This window comes from Heterodontus francisci, unplaced genomic scaffold (genome assembly GCF_036365525.1).
Source record: "Heterodontus francisci isolate sHetFra1 unplaced genomic scaffold, sHetFra1.hap1 HAP1_SCAFFOLD_121, whole genome shotgun sequence".
NCBI classification, from domain to species: domain Eukaryota; kingdom Metazoa; phylum Chordata; class Chondrichthyes; order Heterodontiformes; family Heterodontidae; genus Heterodontus; species Heterodontus francisci.
Window position 1 is genome coordinate 4,978,252 of NW_027140425.1, and position 26,727 is coordinate 5,004,978.

Consider the following 26,727-nt stretch of genomic DNA (forward strand, 5'->3'; position numbering starts at 1 on the left):
GTCTCACAGCTCCAGTGTCCTGGGTTCGGTTCTGTTTACTGCAACAGCCTCACAGCTCCATGACCTGGGTTCAGTTCTGTTTACTGCCACAGTCTCACAGCTTCAGTGACCCGGGTTCGGTTCTGTTTACTGCCACAGTCTCACAGCTCCAGTGACCCGGGTTCGGTTCTGTTTACTGCCACAGTCTCACAGCTCCAGTGACCCGGGTTCAGTTCTGTTTACTGCCACAGTCTCACAGCTCCAGTGTCCCGGGTTCGGTTCTGTTCACTGCCACAGTCTCACAGCTCCAGTGTCCTGGGTTCGGTTCTGTTTACTGCCACAGTCTCACAGCTCCAGTGACCTGGGTTCAGTTCTGTTTACTACCACAGTCTCACCGCTCCAGTGTCCCGGGATCGGTTCTGTTTACTACCACAGTCTCACCGCTCCAGTGTCCCGGGTTCGGTTCTGTTTACTGCCACAGTCTCACAGCTCCAGTGACCTGGGTTCAGTTCTGTGTACTGCCACAGTCTCACAGCTCCAGTGACCCGGGTTCGGTTCTGTTTACTGCCACAGTCTCACAGCTCCAGTGACCTGGGTTCGGTTCTGTTTACTGCCACAGTCTCACAGCTCCAGTGACCCGGGTTCGGTTCTGTTTACTGCCACAGTCTCACAGCTTCAGTGACCTGGGTTCGGTTCTGTTTACTGCCACAGTCTCACAGCTCCAGTGTCCCGGGTTCGGTTCTGTTTACTGCCACAGTCTCACAGCTCCAGTGACCTGGGTTCGGTTCTGTTTACTGCCACAGTCTCACAGCTCCAGTGACCCGGGTTCGGTTCTGTTTACTGCCACAGTCTCACAGCTCCGGTGACCCGGGTTCGGTTCTGTTTACTGCCACAGTCTCACAGCTCCAGTGTCCCGGGTTCGGTTCTGTTTTTTGCCACAGTCTCACAGCTCCAGTGACCTGGGTTCGGTTCTGTTTACTGCCACAGTCTCACAGCTCCAGTGTCCCGGGTTCGGTTCCGTTCACTGCCACAGTCTCACAGCTCCAGTGTCCTGGGTTCGGTTCTGTTTACTGCCACAGTCTCACAGCTCCAGTGACCTGGGTTCAGTTCTGTTTACTACCACAGTCTCACCGCTCCAGTGTCCCGGGTTCGGTTCTGTTTACTGCCACAGTCTCACAGCTCCAGTGACCTGGGTTCGGTTCTGTTTACTGCCACAGTCTCACAGCTCCAGTGTCCCGGGTTCGGTTCTGTTTACTGCCAAAGTCTCACAGCTTCAGTGACCTGGGTTCGGTTCTGTGTACTGCCACAGTCTCACAGCTTCAGTGACCTGGGTTCGGTTCTGTTTACTGCCACAGTCTCACAGCTCCGGTGACCCGGGTTCGGTTCTGTTTACTGCCACAGTCTCACAGCTCCAGTGACCTGGGTTCGGTTCTGTTTACTGCCACAGTCTCACAGCTCCAGTGTCCCGGGTTCGGTTCTGTTTACTGCCACAGTCTCACAGCTCCAGTGACCTGGGTTCGGTTCTGTTTACTGCCACAGTCTCACAGCTCCAGTGACCTGGGTTCAGTTCTCTTTACTGCCACAGTCTCACAGCTCCAGTGACCTGGGTTCGGTTCTGTTTACTGCCACAGTCTCACAGCTCCAGTGACCTGGGTTCGGTTCTGTTCACTGCCACAGTCTCACAGCTCCAGTGACCCGGGTTCGGTTCTGTTTACTGCCACAGCCTCACAGCTCCAGTGTCCCGGGTTCGGTTCTGTTTACTGCCACAGTCTCACAGCTCCAGTGACCCGGGTTCGGTTCTGTTTACTGCCACAGTCTCACCGCTCCAGTGTCCCGGGTTCGGTTCTGTTTACTGCCACAGCCTCACAGCTGAAGTGACCCGGGTTCGGTTCTGTTTACTGCCACAGTCTCACAGCTTCAGTGACCTGGGTTCGGTTCTGTTCACTGCCACAGTCTCACAGCTCCAGTGTCCCGGGTTCGGTTCTGTTCACTGCCACAGTCTCACAGCTTCAGTGACCTGGGTTCGGTTCTGTTTACCTCCACAGTCTCACAGCTCCAGTGTCCTGGGTTCAGTTCTGTTTACTGCCACAGTCTCACAGCTTCAGTGACCCGGGTTCGGTTCTGTTTACTGCCACAGTCTCACAGCTCCAGTGACCCGGGTTCGGTTCTGTTTACTGCCACAGTCTCACAGCTCCAGTGACCCGGGTTCGTTTCTGTTTACTGCCACAGTCTCACAGCTCCAGTGACCTGGGTTCAGTTCTGTTTACTACCACAGTCTCACCGCTCCAGTGTCCCGGGTTCGGTTCTGTTTACTACCACAGTCTCACCGCTCCAGAGTCCCGGGTTCGGTTCTGTTTACTGCCACAGTCTCACAGCTCCAGTGACCTGGGTTCGGTTCTGTGTACTGCCACAGTCTCACAGCTCCAGTGTCCTGGGTTCGGTTCTGTTTACTGCCACAGTCTCACAGCTTCAGTGACTTATGTTCGGTTCTGTGTACTGCCACAGTCTCACAGCTTCAGTGACCTGGGTTCGGTTCTGTTTACTGCCACAGTCTCACAGCTCCAGTGTCCCGGGTTCGGTTCTGTTCACTGCCACAGTCTCACAGCTCCAGTGACCTGGGTTCAGTTCTGTTTACTGCCACAGTCTCACAGCTCCAGTGACCTGGGTTCGGTTCTGTTTACTGCCACAGTCTCACAGCTCCAGTGTCCCGGGTTCGGTTCTGTTTACTGCCACAGTCTCACAGCTCCAGTGACCCGGGTTCGGTTCTGTTTACTGCCACAGTCTCACAGCTCCAGTGTCCCGGGTTCGGTTCTGTTTACTGCCACAGTCTCACAGCTTCAGTGACCTGGGTTCGGTTCTGTTTACTGCCACAGTCTCACAGCTCCAGTGTCCTGGGTTCGGTTCTGTTTACTGCCACAGCCTCACAGCTCCATGACCTGGGTTCAGTTCTGTTTACTGCCACAGTCTCACAGCTTCAGTGACCCGGGTTCGGTTCTGTTTACTGCCACAGTCTCACAGCTCCAGTGACCCGGGTTCGGTTCTGTTTACTGCCACAGTCTCACAGCTCCAGTGACCCGGGTTCAGTTCTGTTTACTGCCACAGTCTCACAGCTCCAGTGTCCCGGGTTCGGTTCTGTTCACTGCCACAGTCTCACAGCTCCAGTGTCCTGGGTTCGGTTCTGTTTACTGCCACAGTCTCACAGCTCCAGTGACCTGGGTTCAGTTCTGTTTACTACCACAGGCTCACCGCTCCAGTGTCCCGGGATCGGTTCTGTTTACTACCACAGTCTCACCGCTCCAGTGTCCCGGGTTCGGTTCTGTTTACTGCCACAGTCTCACAGCTCCAGTGACCTGGGTTCGGTTCAGTGTACTGCCACAGTCTCACAGCTCCAGTGACCCGGGTTCGGTTCTGTTTACTGCCACAGTCTCACAGCTCCAGTGACCTGGGTTCGGTTCTGTTTACTGCCACAGTCTCACAGCTCCAGTGACCCGGGTTCGGTTCTGTTTACTGCCACAGTCTCACAGCTTCAGTCACCTGGGTTCGGTTCTGTTTACTGCCACAGTCTCACAGCTCCAGTGTCCCGGGTTCGGTTCTGTTTACTGCCACAGTCTCACAGCTCCAGTGTCCCGGGTTCGGTTCTGTTTACTGCCACAGTCTCACAGCTCCAGTGACCTGGGTTCGGTTCTGTTTACTGCCACAGTCTCACAGCTCCAGTGACCCGGGTTCGGTTCTGTTTACTGCCACAGTCTCACAGCTCCGGTGACCCGGGTTCGGTTCTGTTTACTGCCACAGTCTCACAGCTCCAGTGTCCCGGGTTCGGTTCTGTTTTTTGCCACAGTCTCACAGCTCCAGTGACCTGGGTTCGGTTCTGTTTACTGCCACAGTCTCACAGCTCCAGTGTCCCGGGTTCGGTTCCGTTCACTGCCACAGTCTCACAGCTCCAGTGTCCTGGGTTCGGTTCTGTTTACTGCCACAGTCTCACAGCTCCAGTGACCTGGGTTCAGTTCTGTTTACTACCACAGTCTCACCGCTCCAGTGTCCCGGGTTCGGTTCTGTTTACTGCCACAGTCTCACAGCTCCAGTGACCTGGGTTCGGTTCTGTTTACTGCCACAGTCTCACAGCTCCAGTGTCCCGGGTTCGGTTCTGTTTACTGCCACAGTCTCACAGCTTCAGTGACCTGGGTTCGGTTCTGTGTACTGCCACAGTCTCACAGCTTCAGTGACCTGGGTTCGGTTCTGTTTACTGCCACAGTCTCACAGCTCCGGTGACCCGGGTTCGGTTCTGTTTACTGCCACAGTCTCACAGCTCCAGTGACCTGGGTTCGGTTCTGTTTACTGCCACAGTCTCACAGCTCCAGTGTCCCGAGTTCGGTTCTGTTTACTGCCACAGTCTCACAGCTCCAGTGACCTGGGTTCGGTTCTGTTTACTGCCACAGTCTCACAGCTCCAGTGACCTGGGTTCGGTTCTCTTTACTGCCACAGTCTCACAGCTCCAGTGACCTGGGTTCGGTTCTGTTTACTGCCACAGTCTCACAGCTCCAGTGACCTGGGTTCGGTTCTGTTCACTGCCACAGTCTCACAGCTCCAGTGACCCGGGTTCGGTTCTGTTTACTGCCACAGCCTCACAGCTCCAGTGTCCCGGGTTCGGTTCTGTTTACTGCCACAGTCTCACAGCTCCAGTGACCCGGGTTCGGTTCTGTTTACTGCCACAGTCTCACCGCTCCAGTGTCCCGGGTTCGGTTCTGTTTACTGCCACAGCCTCACAGCTCCAGTGATCCGGGTTCGGTTCTGTTTACTGCCACAGTCTCACAGCTTCAGTGACCTGGGTTCGGTTCTGTTCACTGCCACAGTCTCACAGCTCCAGTGTCCTGGGTTCGGTTCTGTTTACTGCCACAGTCTCACAGCTCCAGTGACCTGGGTTCAGTTCTGTTTACTACCACAGGCTCACCGCTCCAGTGTCCCGGGATCGGTTCTGTTTACTACCACAGTCTCACCGCTCCAGTGTCCCGGGTTCGGTTCTGTTTACTGCCACAGTCTCACAGCTCCAGTGACCTGGGTTCGGTTCAGTGTACTGCCACAGTCTCACAGCTCCAGTGACCCGGGTTCGGTTCTGTTTACTGCCACAGTCTCACAGCTCCAGTGACCTGGGTTCGGTTCTGTTTACTGCCACAGTCTCACAGCTCCAGTGACCCGGGTTCGGTTCTGTTTACTGCCACAGTCTCACAGCTTCAGTGACCTGGGTTCGGTTCTGTTTACTGCCACAGTCTCACAGCTCCAGTGTCCCGGGTTCGGTTCTGTTTACTGCCACAGTCTCACAGCTCCAGTGTCCCGGGTTCGGTTCTGTTTACTGCCACAGTCTCACAGCTCCAGTGACCTGGGTTCTGTTCTGTTTACTGCCACAATCTCACAGCTCCAGTGACCCGGGTTCGGTTCTGTTTACTGCCACAGTCTCACAGCTCCGGTGACCCGGGTTCGGTTCTGTTTACTGCCACAGTCTCACAGCTCCAGTGTCCCGGGTTCGGTTCTGTTTTTTGCCACAGTCTCACAGCTCCAGTGACCTGGGTTCGGTTCTGTTTACTGCCACAGTCTCACAGCTCCAGTGTCCCGGGTTCGGTTCCGTTCACTGCCACAGTCTCACAGCTCCAGTGTCCTGGGTTCGGTTCTGTTTACTGCCACAGTCTCACAGCTCCAGTGACCTGGGTTCAGTTCTGTTTACTACCACAGTCTCACCGCTCCAGTGTCCCGGGTTCGGTTCTGTTTACTGCCACAGTCTCACAGCTCCAGTGACCTGGGTTCGGTTCTGTTTACTGCCACAGTCTCACAGCTCCAGTGTCCCGGGTTCGGTTCTGTTTACTGCCACAGTCTCACAGCTTCAGTGACCTGGGTTCGGTTCTGTGTACTGCCACAGTCTCACAGCTTCAGTGACCTGGGTTCGGTTCTGTTTACTGCCACAGTCTCACAGCTCCGGTGACCCGGGTTCGGTTCTGTTTACTGCCACAGTCTCACAGCTCCAGTGACCTGGGTTCGGTTCTGTTTACTGCCACAGTCTCACAGCTCCAGTGTCCCGAGTTCGGTTCTGTTTACTGCCACAGTCTCACAGCTCCAGTGACCTGGGTTCGGTTCTGTTTACTGCCACAGTCTCACAGCTCCAGTGACCTGGGTTCGGTTCTCTTTACTGCCACAGTCTCACAGCTCCAGTGACCTGGGTTCGGTTCTGTTTACTGCCACAGTCTCACAGCTCCAGTGACCTGGGTTCGGTTCTGTTCACTGCCACAGTCTCACAGCTCCAGTGACCCGGGTTCGGTTCTGTTTACTGCCACAGCCTCACAGCTCCAGTGTCCCGGGTTCGGTTCTGTTTACTGCCACAGTCTCACAGCTCCAGTGACCCGGGTTCGGTTCTGTTTACTGCCACAGTCTCACCGCTCCAGTGTCCCGGGTTCGGTTCTGTTTACTGCCACAGCCTCACAGCTCCAGTGATCCGGGTTCGGTTCTGTTTACTGCCACAGTCTCACAGCTTCAGTGACCTGGGTTCGGTTCTGTTCACTGCCACAGTCTCACAGCTCCAGTGTCCCGGGTTCGGTTCTGTTCACTGCCACAGTCTCACAGCTTCAGTGACCTGGGTTCGGTTCTGTTTACTGCCACAGTCTCACAGCTCCAGTGTCCTGGGTTCAGTTCTGTTTACTGCCACAGTCTCACAGCTTCAGTGACCCGGGTTCGGTTCTGTTTACTGCCACAGTCTCACAGCTCCAGTGACCCGGGTTCGGTTCTGTTTACTGCCACAGTCTCACAGCTCCAGTGACCCGGGTTCGGTTCTGTTTACTGCCACAGTCTCACAGCTCCAGTGACCTGGGTTCGGTTCTGTGTACTGCCACAGTCTCACAGCTCCAGTGTCCCGGGTTCGGTTCTGTTTACTGCCACAGTCTCACAGCTCCAGTGACCTGGGTTCGGTTCTGTTTACTGCCACAGTCTCACAGCTCCAGTGACCTGGGTTCGGTTCTCTTTACTGCCACAGTCTCACAGCTTCAGTGACCTGGGTTCGGTTCTGTTTACTGCCACAGTCTCACAGCTCCAGTGTCCCGGGTTCGGTTCTGTTTACTGCCACAGTCTCACAGCTCCAGTGTCCCGGGTTCGGTTCTGTTTACTGCCACAGTCTCACAGCTCCAGTGACCTGGGTTCGGTTCTGTTTACTGCCACAGTCTCACAGCTCCAGTGTCCCGGGTTCGGTTCTGTTTTTTGCCACAGTCTCACAGCTCCAGTGACCTGGGTTCGGTTCTGTTTACTGCCACAGTCTCACAGCTCCAGTGTCCCGGGTTCGGTTCTGTTCACTGCCACAGTCTCACAGCTCCAGTGTCCTGGGTTCGGTTCTGTTTACTGCCACAGTCTCACAGCTCCAGTGACCTGGGTTCAGTTCTGTTTACTACCACAGTCTCACCGCTCCAGTGTCCCGGGTTCGGTTCTGTTTACTACCACAGTCTCACCGCTCCAGTGTCCCGGGTTCGGTTCTGCTTACTGCCACAGTCTCACAGCTCCAGTGACCTGGGTTCGGTTCTGTGTACTGCCACAGTCTCACAGCTCCAGTGTCCTGGGTTCGGTTCTGTTTACTGCCACAGTCTCACAGCTTCAGTGACTTGGGTTCGGTTCTGTGTACTGCCACAGTCTCGCAGCTTCAGTGACCTGGGTTCGGTTCTGTTTACTGCCACAGTCTCACAGCTCCAGTGTCCCGGGTTCGGTTCTGTTTACTGCCACAGTCTCACAGCTCCAGTGACCTGGGTTCGGTTCTGTTTACTGCCACAGTCTCACAGTTCCAGTGACCTGGGTTCGGTTCTCTTTACTGCCACAGTCTCACAGCTCCAGTGACCTGGGTTCGGTTCTGTTTACTGCCACAGTCTCACAGCTCCAGTGACCTGGGTTCGGTTCTGTTTACTGCCACAGTCTCACAGCTCCAGTGTCACGGGTTCGGTTCTGTTTACTGCCACAGTCTCACAGCTCCAGTGACCCGGGTTCGGTTCTGTTTACTGCCACAGTCTCACAGCTCCAGTGACCCGGGTTCGGTTCTGTTTACTGCCACAGCCTCACAGCTCCAGTGTCCCGGGTTCGGTTCTGTTTACTGCCACAGTCTCACAGCTCCAGTGACCCGGGATCGGTTCTGTTTACTGCCACAGTCTCACCGCTCCAGTGTCCCGGGTTCGGTTCTGTTTACTGCCACAGCCTCACAGCTCCAGTGACCCGGGTTCGGTTCTGTTTACTGCCACAGTCTCACAGCTTCAGTGACCTGGGTTCGGTTCTGTTTACTGCAACAGTCTCACAGCTCCAGTGACCCGGGTTCGGTTCTGTTTACTGCCACAGTCTCACAGCTCCAGTGACCCGGGTTCGGTTCTGTTTACTGCCACAGTCTCACCGCTCCAGTGTCCCGGGTTCGGTTCTGTTTACTGCCACAGTCTCACAGCTCCAGTGACCCGGGTTCGGTTCTGTTTACTGCCACAGTCTCACGGCTCCAGTGTCCCGGGTTCGGTTCTGTTAACTGCCACAGCCTCACAGCTCCAGTGTCCCGGGTTCGGTTCTGTTTACTGCCACAGCCTCACAGCTCCAGTGACCCGGGTTCGGTTCTGTTTACTGCCACAGCCTCACAGCTCCAGTGTCCCGGGTTCGGTTCTGTTTACTGCCACAGTCTCACAGCTCCAGTGACCCGGGTTCGGTTCTGTTTACTGCCACAGCCTCACAGCTCCAGTGTCCCGGGTTCGGTTCTGTTTACTGCCACAGCCTCACAGCTCCAGTGACCCAGGTTCGGTTCTGTTTACTGCCACAGTCTCACAGCTCCAGTGTCCCGCGTTCGGTTCTGTTTACTGCCACAGTCTCACAGCTCCAGTGACCTGGGTTCGGTTCTGTTTACTGCCACAGTCTCACAGCTCCAGTGACCTGGGTTCGGTTCTGTTTCCTGCCACAGTCTCACAGCTCCAGTGAGCTGGGTTCGGTTCTGTTTACTGCCACAGTCTCACAGCTCCAGTGTCCTGGGTTCGGTTCTGTTTATTGCCACAGTCTCACAGCTCCAGTGACCTGGGTTCAGTTCTGTTTACTACCACAGTCTCACCGCTCCAGTGTCCCGGGTTCGGTTCTGTTTACTGCCACAGGCTCACAGCTCCAGTGACCTCGGTTTGGTTCTGTGTACTGCCACAGTATCACAGCTCCAGTGTCCCGGGTTCGGTTCTGTTTACTGCCACAGTCTCACAGCTTCAGTGACCTGGGTTCGGTTCTGTTTACTGCCACAGTCTCACAGCTCCAGTGTCCTGGGTTCAGTTCTGTTTACTGCCACAGTCTCACAGCTTCAGTGACCCGGGTTCGGTTCTGTTTACTGCCACAGTCTCACAGCTCCAGTGACCCGGGTTCGGTTCTGTTTACTGCCACAGTCTCACAGCTCCAGTGACCCGGGTTCGGTTCTGTTTACTGCCACAGTCTCACAGCTCCAGTGACCTGGGTTCGGTTCTGTGTACTGCCACAGTCTCACAGCTCCAGTGTCCCGGATTCGGTTCTGTTTACTGCCACAGTCTCACAGCTCCAGTGACCTGGGTTCGGTTCTGTTTACTGCCACAGTCTCACAGCTCCAGTGACCTGGGTTCGGTTCTGTTTACTGCCACAGTCTCACAGCTTCAGTGACCTGGGTTCGGTTCTGTTTACTGCCACAGTCTCACAGCTCCAGTATCCCGGGTTCGGTTCTGTTTACTGCCACAGTCTCACAGCTCCAGTGTCCCGGGTTCGGTTCTGTTTACTGCCACAGTCTCACAGCTCCAGTGACCTGGGTTCGGTTCTGTTTACTGCCACAGTCTCACAGCTCCAGTGTCCCGGGTTCGGTTCTGTTTTTTGCCACAGTCTCACAGGTCCAGTGACCTGGGTTCGGTTCTGTTTACTGCCACAGTCTCACAGCTCCGGTGTCCCGGGTTCGGTTCTGTTCACTGCCACAGTCTCACAGCTCCAGTGTCCTGGGTTCGGTTCTGTTTACTGCCACAGTCTCACAGCTCCAGTTTCCCGGGTTCGGTTCTGTTCACTGCCACAGTCTCACAGCTCCAGTGTCCTGGGTTCGGTTCTGTTTACTGCCACTGTCTCACAGCTCCAGTGTCCCGGGTTCGGTTCTGTTCACTGCCACAGTCTCACAGCTCCAGTGTCCCGGGTTCAGTTCTGTTTACTACCACAGTCTCACCGCTCCAGTGTCCCGGGTTCGGTTCTGTTTACTACCACAGTCTCACCGCTCCAGTGTCCCGGGTTCGGTTCTGTTTACTGCCACAGTCTCACAGCTCCAGTGACCTGGGTTCGGTTCTGTGTACTGCCACAGTCTCAAAGCTCCAGTGTCCTGGGTTCGGTTCTGTTTACTGCCACAGTCTCAAAGCTCCAGTGTCCTGGGTTCGATTCTGTTAATGCCACAGTCTCACAGCTTCAGTGACCCGGGTTCGGTTCTGTTTACTGCCACAGTCTCACAGCTCCAGTGACCCAGGTTCGGTTCTGTGTACTGCCACAGTCTCACAGCTCCAGTGTCCCGGGTTCGGTTCTGTTTACTGCCACAGTCTCACAGCTCCAGTGACCTGGGTTCGGTTCTGTTTACTGCCACAGTCTCACAGCTCCAGTGTCCCGGGTTCGGTTCTGTTTACTGCCACAGTCTCACAGCTCCAGTGACCCGGGTTTGGTTCTGTTTACTGCCACAGTCTCACAGCTCCAGTGACCCAGGTTCGGTTCTGTTTACTGCCACAGTCTCACCGCTCCAGTGTCCCGGGTTCGGTTCTGTTTACTGCCACAGCCTCACAGCTCCAGTGACCCGGGTTCGGTTCTGTTTACTGCCACAGTCTCACAGCTTCAGTGACCTGGGTTCGGTTCTGTTTACTGCCACAGTCTCACAGCTCCAGTGTCCCGGGTTCGGTTCTGTTTACTGCCACAGTCTCACAGCTCCAGTGACCCGGGTTTGGTTCTGTTTACTGCCACAGTCTCACAGCTCCAGTGACCCAGGTTCGGTTCTGTTTACTGCCACAGTCTCACCGCTCCAGTGTCCCGGGTTCGGTTCTGTTTACTGCCACAGCCTCACAGCTCCAGTGACCCGGGTTCGGTTCTGTTTACTGCCACAGTCTCACAGCTTCAGTGACCTGGGTTCGGTTCTGTTTACTGCCACAGTCTCACAGCTCCAGTGACCCGGGTTCGGTTCTGTTTACTGCCACAGTCTCACAGCTCCAGTGACCCGGGTTCGGTTCTGTTTACTGCCACAGTCTCACCGCTCCAGTGTCCCGGGTTCGGTTCTGTTTACTGCCACAGTCTCACAGCTCCAGTGACCCGGGTTCGGTTCTGTTTACTGCCACAGTCTCACAGCTCCAGTGTCCCGGGTTCGGTTCTGTTTACTGCCACAGACTCACAGCTCCAGTGTCCCGGGTTCGGTTCTGTTTACTGCCACAGCCTCACAGCTCCAGTGACCCGGGTTCGGTTCTGTTTACTGCCACAGCCTCACAGCTCCAGTGTCCCGGGTTCGGTTCTGTTTACTGCCACAGTCTCACAGCTCCAGTGACCCGGGTTCGGTTCTGTTTACTGCCACAGCCTCACAGCTCCAGTGTCCCGGGTTCGGTTCTGTTTACTGCCACAGTCTCAAGCTCCAGTGACCCGGGTTCGGTTCTGTTTACTGCCACAGCCTCACAGCTCCAGTGTCCCGGGTTCGGTTCTGTTTACTGCCACAGTCTCACCGCTCCAGTGTCCTGGGTTCGGTTCTGTTTACTGTCACAGTCTCACAGCTCCAGTGACCCAGGTTCGGTTCTGTTTACTGCCACAGTCTCACAGCTCCAGTGTCCCGGGTTCGGTTCTGTTTACTGCCACAGTCTCACAGCTCCAGTGACATGGGTTCGGTTCTGTTTACTGCCACAGTCTCACAGCTCCAGTGACCTGGGTTCGGTTCTGTTTCCTGCCACAGTCTCACAGCTCCAGTGACCTGGGTTCGGTTCTGTTTACTGCCACAGTCTCACAGCTCCAGTGTCCCGGGTTCGGTTCTGTTTACTGCCACAGTCTCACAGCTCCAGTGACCTGTGTTCGGTTCTGTTTACTGCCACAGTCTCACAGCTCCAGTGACCTGGGTTCGGTTCTGTTTACTGCCACAGTCTCACAGCTCCAGTGACCTGTGTTCGGTTCTGTTTACTGCCACAGTCTCACAGCTCCAGTGTCCCGGGTTCGGTTCTGTTTACTGCCACAGCCTCACAGCTCCAGTGACCTGGGTTCGGTTCTGTTTACTGCCACAGTCTCACAGCTCCAGTGACCTGGGTTCGGTTCTGTTTACTGCCACAGTCTCACTGCTCCAGTGACCTGGGTTCGGTTCTGTTTACTGCCACAGTCTCACAGCTTCAGTGACCTGGGTTCGGTTCTGTTCACTGCCACAGTCTCACAGCTCCAGTGACCTGCGTTCGGTTCTGTTTACTGCCACAGTCTCACAGCTCCAGTGTCCCGGGTTCGGTTCTGTTTACTACCACAGTCTCACCGCTCCAGTGTCCCGGGTTCGGTTCTGTTTACTGCCACAGTCTCACAGCTCCAGTGTCCCGGGTTCGGTTCTGTTTACTACCACAGTCTCACCGTTCCAGTGTCCCGGGTTCGGTTCAGTTTACTGCCACAGTCTCACAGCTCCAGTGACCTGGGTTCGGTTCTGTGTACTGCCACAGTCTCAAAGCTCCAGTGTCCTGGGTTCGGTTCTGTTTACTGCCACAGTCTCAAAGCTCCAGTGTCCTGGGTCCGATTCTGTTTACTGCCACAGTCTCACAGCTTCAGTGACCCGGGTTCGGTTCTGTTTACTGCCACAGTCTCACAGCTCCAGTGACCCAGGTTCGGTTCTGTGTACTGCCACAGTCTCACAGCTCCAGTGTCCCGGGTTCGGTTCTGTTTACTGCCACAGTCTCACAGCTCCAGTGACCTGGGTTCGGTTCTGTTTACTGCCACAGTCTCACAGCTCCAGTGTCCCGGGTTCGGTTCTGTTTACTGCCACAGTCTCACAGCTCCAGTGACCCGGGTTTGGTTCTGTTTACTGCCACAGTCTCACAGCTCCAGTGACCCAGGTTCGGTTCTGTTTACTGCCACAGTCTCACCGCTCCAGTGTCCCGGGTTCGGTTCTGTTTACTGCCACAGCCTCACAGCTCCAGTGACCCGGGTTCGGTTCTGTTTACTGCCACAGTCTCACAGCTTCAGTGACCTGGGTTCGGTTCTGTTTACTGCCACAGTCTCACAGCTCCAGTGACCCGGGTTCGGTTCTGTTTACTGCCACAGTCTCACAGCTCCAGTGACCCGGGTTCGGTTCTGTTTACTGCCACAGTCTCACCGCTCCAGTGTCCCGGGTTCGGTTCTGTTTACTGCCACAGTCTCACAGCTCCAGTGACCCGGGTTCGGTTCTGTTTACTGCCACAGTCTCACAGCTCCAGTGTCCCGGGTTCGGTTCTGTTTACTGCCACAGCCTCACAGCTCCAGTGACCCGGGTTCGGTTCTGTTTACTGCCACAGCCTCACAGCTCCAGTGACCCGGGTTCGGTTCTGTTTACTGCCACAGCCTCACAGCTCCAGTGTCCCGGGTTCGGTTCTGTTTACTGCCACAGTCTCACAGCTCCAGTGACCCGGGTTCGGTTCTGTTTACTGCCACAGCCTCACAGCTCCAGTGTCCCGGGTTCGGTTCTGTTTACTGCCACAGTCTCACAGCTCCAGTGACCCGGGTTCGGTTCTGTTTACTGCCACAGCCTCACAGCTCCAGTGTCCCGGGTTCGGTTCTGTTTACTGCCACAGTCTCACCGCTCCAGTGTCCTGGGTTCGGTTCTGTTTACTGTCACAGTCTCACAGCTCCAGTGACCCAGGTTCGGTTCTGTTTACTGCCACAGTCTCACAGCTCCAGTGTCCCGGGTTCGGTTCTGTTTACTGCCACAGTCTCACAGCTCCAGTGACCTGGGTTCGGTTCTGTTTACTGCCACAGTCTCACAGCTCCAGTGACCTGGGTTCGGTTCTGTTTCCTGCCACAGTCTCACAGCTCCAGTGACCTGGGTTCGGTTCTGTTTACTGCCACAGTCTCACAGCTCCAGTGTCCCGGGTTCGGTTCTGTTTACTGCCACAGTCTCACAGCTCCAGTGACCTGTGTTCGGTTCTGTTTACTGCCACAGTCTCACAGCTCCAGTGACCCGGGTTCGGTTCTGTTTACTGCCACAGTCTCACAGCTCCAGTGACCCGGGTTCGGTTCTGTTTACTGCCACAGTCTCACAGCTCCAGTGTCCCGGGTTCGGTTCTGTTTACTGCCACAGACTCACAGCTCCAGTGTCCCGGGTTCGGTTCTGTTTACTGCCACAGCCTCACAGCTCCAGTGACCCGGGTTCGGTTCTGTTTACTGCCACAGCCTCACAGCTCCAGTGTCCCGGGTTCGGTTCTGTTTACTGCCACAGTCTCACAGCTCCAGTGACCCGGGTTCGGTTCTGTTTACTGCCACAGCCTCACAGCTCCAGTGTCCCGGGTTCGGTTCTGTTTACTGCCACAGTCTCACAGCTCCAGTGACCCGGGTTCGGTTCTGTTTACTGCCACAGCCTCACAGCTCCAGTGTCCCGGGTTCGGTTCTGTTTACTGCCACAGTCTCACCGCTCCAGTGTCCTGGGTTCGGTTCTGTTTACTGTCACAGTCTCACAGCTCCAGTGACCCAGGTTCGGTTCTGTTTACTGCCACAGTCTCACAGCTCCAGTGTCCCGGGTTCGGTTCTGTTTACTGCCACAGTCCCACAGCTCCAGTGACATGGGTTCGGTTCTGTTTACTGCCACAGTCTCACAGCTCCAGTGACCTGGGTTCGGTTCTGTTTCCTGCCACAGTCTCACAGCTCCAGTGACCTGGGTTCGGTTCTGTTTACTGCCACAGTCTCACAGCTCCAGTGACCCGGGTTCGGTTCTGTTTACTGCCACAGTCTCACAGCTCCAGTGACCTGTGTTCGGTTCTGTTTACTGCCACAGTCTCACAGCTCCAGTGACCTGGGTTCGGTTCTGTTTACTGCCACAGTCTCACAGCTCCAGTGACCTGTGTTCGGTTCTGTTTACTGCCACAGTCTCACAGCTCCAGTGTCCCGGGTTCGGTTCTGTTTACTGCCACAGCCTCACAGCTCCAGTGACCTGGGTTCGGTTCTGTTTACTGCCACAGTCTCACAGCTCCAGTGACCTGGGTTCGGTTCTGTTTACTGCCACAGTCTCACTGCTCCAGTGACCTGGGTTCGGTTCTGTTTACTGCCACAGTCTCACAGCTTCAGTGACCTGGGTTCGGTTCTGTTCACTGCCACAGTCTCACAGCTCCAGTGACCTGGGTTCGGTTCTGTTTACTGCCACAGTCTCACAGCTCCAGTGTCCCGGGTTCGGTTCTGTTTACTACCACAGTCTCACCGCTCCAGTGTCCCGGGTTCGGTTCTGTTTACTGCCACAGTCTCACAGCTCCAGTGTCCCGGGTTCGGTTCTGTTTACTACCACAGTCTCACCGCTCCAGTGTCCCGGGTTCGGTTCTGTTTACTGCCACAGTCTCACAGCTCCAGTGACCTGGGTTCGGTTCTGTGTACTGCCACAGTCTCAAAGCTCCAGTGTCCTGGGTTCGGTTCTGTTTACTGCCACAGTCTCAAAGCTCCAGTGTCCTGGGTTCGATTCTGTTTACTGCCACAGTCTCACAGCTTCAGTGACCCGGGTTCGGTTCTGTTTACTGCCACAGTCTCACAGCTCCAGTGACCCAGGTTCGGTTCTGTGTACTGCCACAGTCTCACAGCTCCAGTGCCCCGGGTTCGGTTCTGTTTACTGCCACAGTCTCACAGCTCCAGTGACCTGGGTTCGGTTCTGTTTACTGCCACAGTCTCACAGCTCCAGTGTCCCGGGTTCGGTTCTGTTTACTGCCACAGTCTCACAGCTCCAGTGACCCGGGTTTGGTTCTGTTTACTGCCACAGTCTCACAGCTCCAGTGACCCAGGTTCGGTTCTGTTTACTGCCACAGTCTCACCGCTCCAGTGTCCCGGGTTCGGTTCTGTTTACTGCCACAGCCTCACAGCTCCAGTGACCCGGGTTCGGTTCTGTTTACTGCCACAGTCTCACAGCTTCAGTGACCTGGGTTCGGTTCTGTTTACTGCCACAGTCTCACAGCTCCAGTGACCCGGGTTCGGTTCTGTTTACTGCCACAGTCTCACAGCTCCAGTGACCCGGGTTCGGTTCTGTTTACTGCCACAGTCTCACCGCTCCAGTGTCCCGGGTTCGGTTCTGTTTACTGCCACAGTCTCACAGCTCCAGTGACCCGGGTTCGGTTCTGTTTACTGCCACAGTCTCACAGCTCCAGTGTCCCGGGTTCGGTTCTGTTTACTGCCACAGCCTCACAGCTCCAGTGACCCGGGTTCGGTTCTGTTTACTGCCACAGCCTCACAGCTCCAGTGACCCGGGTTCGGTTCTGTTTACTGCCACAGCCTCACAGCTCCAGTGTCCCGGGTTCGGTTCTGTTTACTGCCACAGTCTCACAGCTCCAGTGACCCGGGTTCGGTTCTGTTTACTGCCACAGCCTCACAGCTCCAGTGTCCCGGGTTCGGTTCTGTTTACTGCCACAGTCTCACAGCTCCAGTGACCCGGGTTCGGTTCTGTTTACTGCCACAGCCTCACAGCTCCAGTGTCCCGGGTTCGGTTCTGTTTACTGCCGCAGTCTCACCGCTCCAGTGTCCTGGGTTCGGTTCTGTTTACTGTCACAGTCTCACAGCTCCAGTGACCCAGGTTCGGTTCTGTTTACTGCCACAGTCTCACAGCTCCAGTGTCCCGGGTTCGGTTCTGTTTACTGCCACAGTCTCACAGCTCCAGTGACCTGGGTTCGGTTCTGTTTACTGCCACAGTCTCACAGCTCAAGTGACCTGGGTTCGGTTCTGTTTCCTGCCACAGTCTCACAGCTCCAGTGACCTGGGTTCGGTTCTGTTTACTGCCACAGTCTCACAGCTCCAGTGTCCCGGGTTCGGTTCTGTTTACTGCCACAGTCTCACAGCTCCAGTGACCTGTGTTCGGTTCTGTTTACTGCCACAGTCTCACAGCTCCAGTGACCCGGGTTCGGTTCTGTTTACTGCCACAGTCTCACAGCTCCAGTGACCTGTGTTCGGTTCTGTTTACTGCCACAGTCTCACAGCTCCAGTGTCCCGGGTTCGGTTCTGTTTACTGCCACAGCCTCACAGCTCCAGTGACCTGGGATCGGTTCTGTTTACTGCCACAGTCTCACAGCTCCAGTGACCTGGGTTCGGTTCTGTTTACTGCCACAGTCTCACTGCTCCAGTGACCTGGGTTCGGTTCTGTTTACTGCCACAGTCTCACAGCTTCAGTGACCTGGGTTCGGTTCTGTTCACTGCCACAGTCTCACAGCTCCAGTGACCTGGGTTCGGTTCTGTTTACTGCCACAGTCTCACAGCTCCAGTGTCCCGGGTTCGGTTCTGTTTACTACCACAGTCTCACCGCTCCAGTGTCCCGGGTTCGGTTCTGTTTACTGCCAGAGTCTCACAGCTTCAGTGACCTGGGTTCGGTTCTGTTTACTGCCACAGTCTCACTGCTCCAGTGACCTGGGTTCGGTTCTGTTTACTGCCACAGTCTCACTGCTCCAGTGACCTGGGTTCGGTTCTGTGTACTGCCACAGTCTCACAGCTCCAGTGACCTGGGGTCGGTTCTGTTTACTGTCACAGTCTCACAGCTCCATGACCTGGGTTCGGTTCTGTTTACTGCCACAGTCTCACAGCTCCAGTGTCCCGGGTTCGGTTCTGTTTACTGCCACAGTCTCACAGCTCCAGTGACCTGGGTTCGGTTCTGGGGACTGCCACAGTCTCACAGCTCCAGTGACCTGGGTTCGGTTCTGTTTACTGCCACAGTCTCACAGCTCCAGTGACCTGGGTTCAGTTCTGTTTACTGCCACAGTCTCACAGCTCCAGTGTCCCGGGTTCAGTTCTGTTTACTGCCACAGTCTCACCGCTCCAGTGACCTGGGTTCGGTTCTGTTTACTACCACAGTCTCACCGCTCCAGTGTCCCAGGTTCGGTTCTGTGTGCTGCCACAGTCTCACAGCTTCAGTGACCTGGGTTCGGTTCTGTTTACTGCCACAGTCTCACTGCTCCAGTGACCTGGGTTCGGTTCTGTTTACTGCCACAGTCTCACTGCTCCAGTGACCTGGGTTCGGTTCTGTGTACTGCCACAGTCTCACAGCTTCAGTGACCTGGGTTCGGTTCTGTTTACTGCCACAGTCTCACAGCTCCAGTGTCCCGGGTTCGGTTCTGTTTACTGCCACAGTCTCACAGCTCCAGTGACCTGGGTTCGGTTCTGTTTACTGCCACAGTCTCACAGCTCCAGTGACCTGGGTTCGGTTCTGTTTACTGCCACAGTCTCACAGCTCCAGTGTCCCGGGTTCGGTTCTGTTTACTGCCACAGTCTCACAGCTTCAGTGACCCGGGTTCGGTTCTGTTTACTGCCACAGTCTCACAGCTCCAGTGACCTGGGTTCGGTTCTGTTTACTGCCACAGTCTCACAGCTCCAGTGTCCCGGGTTCGGTTCTGTTTACTGCCACAGTCTCACAGCTCCAGTGACCTGGGTTCGGTTCTGTTTTTTGCCAAAGTCTCACAGCTCCAGTGACCTGGGTTCGGTTCTGTTTACTGCCACAGTCTCACAGCTCCAGTGACCTGGGTTCGGTTCTGTTCACTGCCACAGTCTCACAGCTCCAGTGTCCTGGGTTCGGTTCTGTTCACTGCCACAGTCTCACAGCTCCAGTGACCTGGGTTCGGTTCTGTTTACTGCCACAGTCTCACAGCTCCAGTGACCTGGGTTCGGTTCTGTTTACTGCCACAGTCTCACAGCTCCAGTGACCTGCGTTCGGTTCTGTTTCCTGCCACAGTCTCACAGCTCCAGTGTCCCGGGTTCGGTTCTGTTTACTACCACAGTCTCACCGCTCCAGTGTCCCGGGTTTGGTTCTGTTTACTGCCACAGTCTCACAGCTTCAGTGACCTGGGTTCGGTTCTGTTTACTGCCACAGTCTCACTGCTCCAGTGACCTGGGTTCGGTTCTGTGTACTGCCACAGTCTCACAGCTCCAGTGACCTGGGTTCGGTTCTGTGTCCTGCCACAGTCTCACAGCTCCAGTGACCTGGGTTCGGTTCTGTTTACTGCCACAGTCTCACAGCTCCAGTGACCTGGGTTCGGTTCTGGAGACTGCCACAGTCTCACAGCTCCAGTGACCTGGGTTCGGTTCTGTTTACTGCCACTGTCTCACAGCTCCAGTGACCTGGGTTCAGTTCTGTTTGCTGCCACAGTCTCACAGCTCCAGTGTCCCGGGTTCGGTTCTGTTTACTGCCACAGTCTCACCGCTCCAGTGACCTGGGTTCGGTTCTGTTTACTACCACAGTCTCACCGCTCCAGTGTCCCAGGTTCGGTTCTGTGTACTGCCACAGTCTCACAGCTTCAGTGACCTGGGTTCGGTTCTGTTTACTGCCACAGTCTCACTGCTCCAGTGACCTGGGTTCGGTTCTGTTTACTGCCACAGTCTCACTGCTCCAGTGACCTGGGTTCGGTTCTGTGTACTGCCACAGTCTCACAGCTTCAGTGACCTGGGTTCGGTTCTGTTTACTGCCACAGTCTCACAACTCCAGTGTCCCGGGTTCGGTTCTGTTTAGTGCCACAGTCTCATAGCTCCAGTGACCTGGGTTCGGTTCTGTTTACTGCCACAATCTCACAGCTCCAGTGACCTGGGTTCGGTTCTGTTTACTGCCACAGTCTCACAGCTCCAGTGACCTGGGGTCGGTTCTGTTTTTTGCCACAGTCTCACAGCTCCAGTGACCTGGGTTCGGTTCTGTTCACTGCCACAGTCTCACAGCACCAGTGACCTGGGTTCGGTTCTGTTTACTGCCACAGTCTCACAGCTCCAGTGACCCGGGTTCGGTTCTGTTCACTGCCACAGTCTCACAGCTCCAGTGTCCTGGGTTCGGTTCTGTTTACTGCCACAGTCTCACAGCTTCAGTGACCTGGTTTCGGTTCTGTTCAATGCCACAGTCTCACAGCTCCAGTGACCTGGGTTCGGTTCTGTTCACTGCCACAGTCTCACAGCTCCAGTGACCCGGGTTCAGCTCTGTTTACTGCCACAGTCTCACAGCTCCAGTGACCCGGGTTCGGTTCTGTTTAGCCACAGTCTCACAGCTCCAGTGACCCGGGTTCAGTTCTGTTTACTGCCACAGTCTCACAGCTCCAGTGACCTGGGTTCGCTTCTGTTTACTGCCACAGTCTCACTGCTCCAGTGACCTGGGTTCGGTTCTGTGTACTGCCACAGTCTCACAGCTCCAGTGACCTGGGTTCGGTTCTGTTTACTGCCACAGTCTCACAGCTCCAGTGACCTGGGTTCGGTTCTGTTCACTGCCACAGTCTCACAGCTCCAGTGTCCTGGGTTCGGTTCTGTTTACTGCCACAGTCTCACAGCTCCAGTGACCTGGGTTCGGTTCTGGGGACTGCCACAGTCTCACAGCTCCAGTGACCTGGGTTCGGTTCTGTTTACTGCCACAGTCTCACAGCTCCAGTGACCTGGGTTCAGTTCTGTTTACTGCCACAGTCTCACAGCTCCAGTGACCTGGGTTCAGTTCTGTTTGCTGCCACAGTCTCACAGCTCCAGTGACCTGGGTTCAGTTCTGTTTGCTGCCACAGTCTCACAGCTCCAGTGTCCCGGGTTCGGTTCTGTTTACTGCCACAGTCTCACCGCTCCAGTGACCTGGGTTCGGTTCTGTTTACTACCACAGTCTCACCGCTCCAGTGTCCCAGGTTCGGTTCTGTGTACTGCCACAGTCTCACAGCTTCAGTGACCTGGGTTCGGTTCTGTTTACTGCCACAGTCTCACTGCTCCAGTGACCTGGGTTCGGTTCTGTTTACTGCCACAGTCTCACTGCTCCAGTGACCTGGGTTCGGTTCTGTTTACTGCCACAGTCTCACAGCTTCAGTGACCTGGGTTCGGTTCTGTTTACTGCCACAGTCTCACAACTCCAGTGTCCCGGGTTCGGTTCTGTTTACTGCCACAGTCTCACAGCTCCAGTGACCTGGGTTCGGTTCTGTTTACTGCCACAGTCTCACAGCTCCAGTGACCTGGGTTCGGTTCTGTTTACTGCCACAGTCTCACAGCTCCAGTGACCTGGGGTTCATTCTGTTTTTTGCCACAGTCTCACAGCTCCAGTGACCTGGGTTCGGTTCTGTTCACTGCCACAGTCTCACAGCTCCAGTGACCTGGGTTCGGTTCTGTTTACTGCCACAGTCTCACAGCTCCAGTGACTCGGGTTCGGTTCTGTTCACTGCCACAGTCTCACAGCTCCAGTGTCCTGGGTTCGGTTCTGTTTACTGCCACAGTCTCACAGCTTCAGTGACCTGGGTTCGGTTCTGTTTACTGCCACAGTCTCACTGCTCCAGTGACCTGGGTTCGGTTCTGTGTACTGCCACCTTCTCACAGCTCCAGTGACCTGGGTTCGGTTCTGTTTACTGCAACAGTCTCACAGCTCCAGTGACCTGGGTTCGGTTCTGTTTACTGCCACAGTCTCACAGCTCCAGTGACCTGGGTTCGGTTCTGTTTACTGCAACAGTCTCAAAGCTCCAGTGTCCCGGGTTCGGTTCTGTTTACTGCCACAGTCTCACAGCTTCAGTGACCCGGGTTCGGTTCTGTTTACTGCCACAGTCTCACAGCTCCAGTGTCCCGGGTTCGGTTCTGTTTACTGCCACAGTCTCACAGCTCCAGTGTCCCGGGTTCGGTTCTGTTTACTGCCACAGTCTCACAGCTCCAGTGACCTGGGTTCGGTTCTGTTTTTTGCCAAAGTCTCACAGCTCCAGTGACCTGGGTTCGGTTCTGTTTAGTGCCACAGTCTCACAGCTCCAGTGACCCAAGTTCGGTTCTGTTTACTGCCACAGTCTCACAGCTCCAGTGACCTGGGTTCGGTTCTGTTCACTGCCACAGTCTCACAGCTCCAGTGTCCTGGGTTCGGTTCTGTTCACTGCCACAGTCTCACAGCTCCAGTGACCTGGGTTCGGTTCTGTTTACTGCCACAGTCTCACAGCTCCAGTGACCTGGGTTCGGTTCTGTTTACTGCCACAGTCTCACAGCTCCAGTGACCTGGGTTCGGTTCTGTTTACTGCCACAGTCTCACAGCTCCAGTGACCCGGGTTCGGTTCTGTTCACTGCCACAGTCTCACAGCTCCAGTGTCCTGGGTTCGGTTCTGTTCACTGCCACAGTCTCACAGCTCCAGTGTCCTGGGTTCGGTTCTGGGGACTGCCACACTCTCACAGCTCCAGTGTCCCGGGTTCGGTTCTGTTTACTGCCACAGTCTCACAGCTCCAGTGACCTGGGTTCGGTTCTGTTTACTGCCACAGTCTCACAGCTCCAGTGTCCCGGGTTCGGTTCTGCGTACTGCCACAGTCTCACAGCTCCGGTGACCCGGGTTCGGTTCTGTTTACTGCCACAGCCTCACAGATCCAGTGATCCGGGTTCGGTTCTGTTTACTGCCACAGTCTCACAGCACCACTGACCTGGGTTCGGTTCTGTTTACTGCCACAGTCTCACAGCTCCAGTGTCCCGGGTTCGGTTCTGTTCACTGCCACAGCCTCACAGCTCCAGTGACCCGGGTTCGGTTCTGTTTACTGCCACAGTCTCACAGCTCCAGTGTCCCGGGTTCGGTTCTGTTTACTGCCACAGTCTCACAGCTCCAGTGACCTGGGTTCAGTTCTGTTTACTGCCACAGTCTCACAGCTCCGGTGAGCCGGGTTCGGTTCTGTTTACTGCCACAGTCTCACAGCTCCAGTGACCTGGGTTCGGTTCTGTTTACTGCCACAGTCTCACAGCTCCAGTGACCTGGGTTCGGTTCTGTTTACTGCCACAGTCTCACAGCTCCAGTGTCCCGGGTTCGGTTCTGTTTACTGCCACAGTCTCACAGCTCCAGTGACCCGGGTTCGGTTCTGTTTACTGCCACAGACTCACAGCTCCAGTGACTTGGGTTCGGTTCTGTTTACTGCCACAGCCTCACAGCTCCAGTGTCCCGGGTTCGGTTCTGTTTACTGCCACAGCCTCACAGCTCCAGTGACCTGGGTTCGGTTCTGTTTACTGCCACAGTCTCACAGCTTCAGTGACCTGGGTTCGGTTCTGTTTACTGCCACAGTCTCACAGCTCCAGTGACCTGGGTTCGGTTCTGTTTACTGCCACAGTCTCACAGCTCCAGTGTCCCGGGTTCGGTTCCGTTTTTTGCCACAGTCTCACAGCTCCAGTGACCTGGGTTCGGTTCTGTTTACTGCCACAGTCTCACAGCTCCAGTGTCCCGGGTTCGGTTCTGTTTACTGCCACAGTCTCACAGCTCCAGTGACCTGGGTTCGGTTCTGTTCACTGCCACAGTCTCACAGCTCCAGTGTCCTGGGTTCGGTTCTGTTTACTGCCACAGTCTCACAGCTCCAGTGACCTGGGTTCGGTTCTGTTTACTGCCACAGTCTCACAGCTCCAGTGTCCCGGGTTCGGTTCTGTTTACTGCCACAGTCTCACAGCTCCAGTGACCTGGGTTCGGTTCTGTTTACTGCCACAGTCTCACAGCTCCAGTGACCCGGGTTCGGTTCTGTTCACTGCCACAGTCTCACAGCTCCAGTGTCCTGGGTTCGGTTCTGTTCACTGCCACAGTCTCACAGCTCCAGTGTCCTGGGTTCGGTTCTGGGGACTGCCACACTCTCACAGCTCCAGTGTCCCGGGTTCGGTTCTGTTTACTGCCACAGTCTCACAGCTCCAGTGACCTGGGTTCGGTTCTGTTTACTGCCACAGTCTCACAGCTTCAGTGTCCCGGGTTCGGTTCTGCGTACTGCCACAGTCTCACAGCTCCGGTGACCCGGGTTCGGTTCTGTTTACTGCCACAGCCTCACAGATCCAGTGATCCGGGTTCGGTTCTGTTTACTGCCACAGTCTCACAGCTCCACTGACCTGGGTTCGGTTCTGTTTACTGCCACAGTCTCACAGCTCCAGTGTCCCGGGTTCGGTTCTGTTCACTGCCACAGCCTCACAGCTCCAGTGACCCGGGTTCGGTTCTGTTTACTGCCACAGTCTCACAGCTCCAGTGTCCCGGGTTCGGTTCTGTTTACTGCCACAGTCTCACAGCTCCAGTGACCTGGGTTCAGTTCTGTTTACTGCCACAGTCTCACAGCTCCGGTGAGCCGGGTTCGGTTCTGTTTACTGCCACAGTCTCACAGCTCCAGTGACCTGGGTTCGGTTCTGTTTACTGCCACAGTCTCACAGCTCCAGTGACCTGGTTTCGGTTCTGTTTACTGCCACAGTCTCACAGCTCCAGTGTCCCGGGTTCGGTTCTGTTTACTGCCACAGTCTCACAGCTCCAGTGACCCGGGTTCGGTTCTGTTTCCTGCCACAGACTCACAGCTCCAGTGACCTGGGTTCGGTTCTGTTTACTGCCACAGCCTCACAGCTCCAGTGTCCCGGGTTCGGTTCTGTTTACTGCCACAGCCTCACAGCTCCAGTGACCTGGGTTCGGTTCTGTTTACTGCCACAGTCTCACAGCTTCAGTCACCTGGGTTCGGTTCTGTTTACTGCCACAGTCTCACAGCTCCAGTGACCTGGGTTCGGTTCTGTTTACTGCCACAGTCTCACAGCTCCAGTGTCCCGGGTTCTGTTCCGTTTTTTGCCACAGTCTCACAGCTCCAGTGACCTGGGTTCGGTTCTGTTTACTGCCACAGTCTCACAGCTCCAGTGTCCCGGGTTCGGTTCTGTTTACTGCCACAGTCTCACAGCTCCAGTGACCTGGGTTCGGTACTGTTTACTGCCACAGTCTCACAGCTCCAGTGTCCTGGGTTCGGTTCTGTTTACTGCCACAGTCTCACAGCTCCAGTGACCTGGGTTCGGTTCTGTTTACTGCCACAGTCTCACAGCTCCAGTGTCCCGGGTTCGGTTCTGTTTACTGCCACAGTCTCACAGCTCCAGTGACCTGGGTTCGGTTCTCTTTCCTGCCACAGTCTCACAGCTCCAGTGTCCCGGGTTCGGTTCTGTTTAATGCCACAGTCTCACAGCTCCAGTGACCCTGGTTTGGTTCTGTTTACTGCCACAGTCTCACAGCTCCGGTGACCCGGGTTCGGTTCTGTTTACTGCCACAGTCTCACAGCTCCAGTGACCCGGGTCCAGTTCTGTTTACTGCCACAGTCTCACAGCTCCAGTGTCCCGGGTTCGGTTCTGTTTACTGCCACAGTCACACCGCTCCAGTGACCCGGGTTCGGTTCTGTTTACTGCCACAGTCTCACAGCTCCAGTGTCCTGGGTTCGGTTCTGTTTACTGCCACAGTCTCACAGCTCCAGTGACCTGGGTTCGGTTCTGTTTACTGCCACAGTCTCACAGCTCCGGTGACCCGGGTTCGGTTCTGTTCACTGCCACAGTCTCACAGCTCCAGTGTCCTGGGTTCGGTTCTGGAGAATGCCACAGTCTCACAGCTCCAGTGACCCGGGTTCGGTTCTGTTCACTGCCACAGTCTCACAGCTCCAGTTACCCGGGTTCGGTTCTGTTTACTGCCACAGTCTCACAGCTCCAGTGTCCTGGGTTCGGTTCTGTTTTTTGCCACAGTCTCACAGCTCCAGTGACCCGGGTTCGGTTCTGTTTACTGCCACAGGCTCACAGCTCCAGTGTCCCGGGTTCGGTTCTGTTTACTGCCACAGTCTCACAGCTCCAGTGTCCTAGGTTCGGTTCTGTTTACTGCCACAGTCTCACAGCTCCAGTGTCCTGGGTTCGGTTCTGTTTAATGCCACAGTCTCACAGCTCCAGTGACCCGGGTTCGGTTCTGTTCACTGCCACAGTCTCACAGCTCCAGTGTCCTGGGTTCGGTTCTGTTCACTGCCACAGTCTCACAGCTCCAGTGTCCTGGGTTCGGTTCTGGGGACTGCCACAGTCTCACAGCTCCAGTGTCCCGGGTTCGGTTCTGTTTACTGCCACAGTCTCACAGCTCCAGTGTCCCGGGTTCGGTTCTGCGTACTGCCACAGTCTCACAGCTCCGGTGACCCGGGTTCGGTTCTGTTTACTGCCACAGCCTCACAGATCCAGTGATCCGGGTTCGGTTCTGTTTACTGCCACAGTCTCACAGCTCCACTGACCTGGGTTCTGTTCTGTTTACTGCCACAGTCTCACAGCTCCAGTGTCCCGGGTTCGGTTCTGTTCACTGCCACAGCCTCACAGCTCCAGTGACCCGGGTTCGGTTCTGTTTACTGCCACAGTCTCACAGCTCCAGTGTCCCGGGTTCGGTTCTGTTTACTGCCACAGTCTCACAGCTCCAGTGACCTGGGTTCAGTTCTGTTTACTGCCACAGTCTCACAGCTCCGGTGAGCCGGGTTCGGTTCTGTTTACTGCCACAGTCTCACAGCTCCAGTGACCTGGGTTCGGTTCTGTTTACTGCCACAGTCTCACAGCTCCAGTGACCTGGGTTCGGTTCTGTTTACTGCCACAGTCTCACAGCTCCAGTGTCCCGGGTTCGGTTCTGTTTACTGCCACAGTCTCACAGCTCCAGTGACCCGGGTTCGGTTCTGTTTACTGCCACAGACTCACAGCTCCAGTGACCTGGGTTCGGTTCTGTTTACTGCCACAGCCTCACAGCTCCAGTGTCCCGGGTTCGGTTCTGTTTACTGCCACAGCCTCACAGCTCCAGTGACCTGGGTTCGGTTCTGTTTACTGCCACAGTCTCACAGCTTCAGTGACCTGGGTTCGGTTCTGTTTACTGCCACAGTCTCACA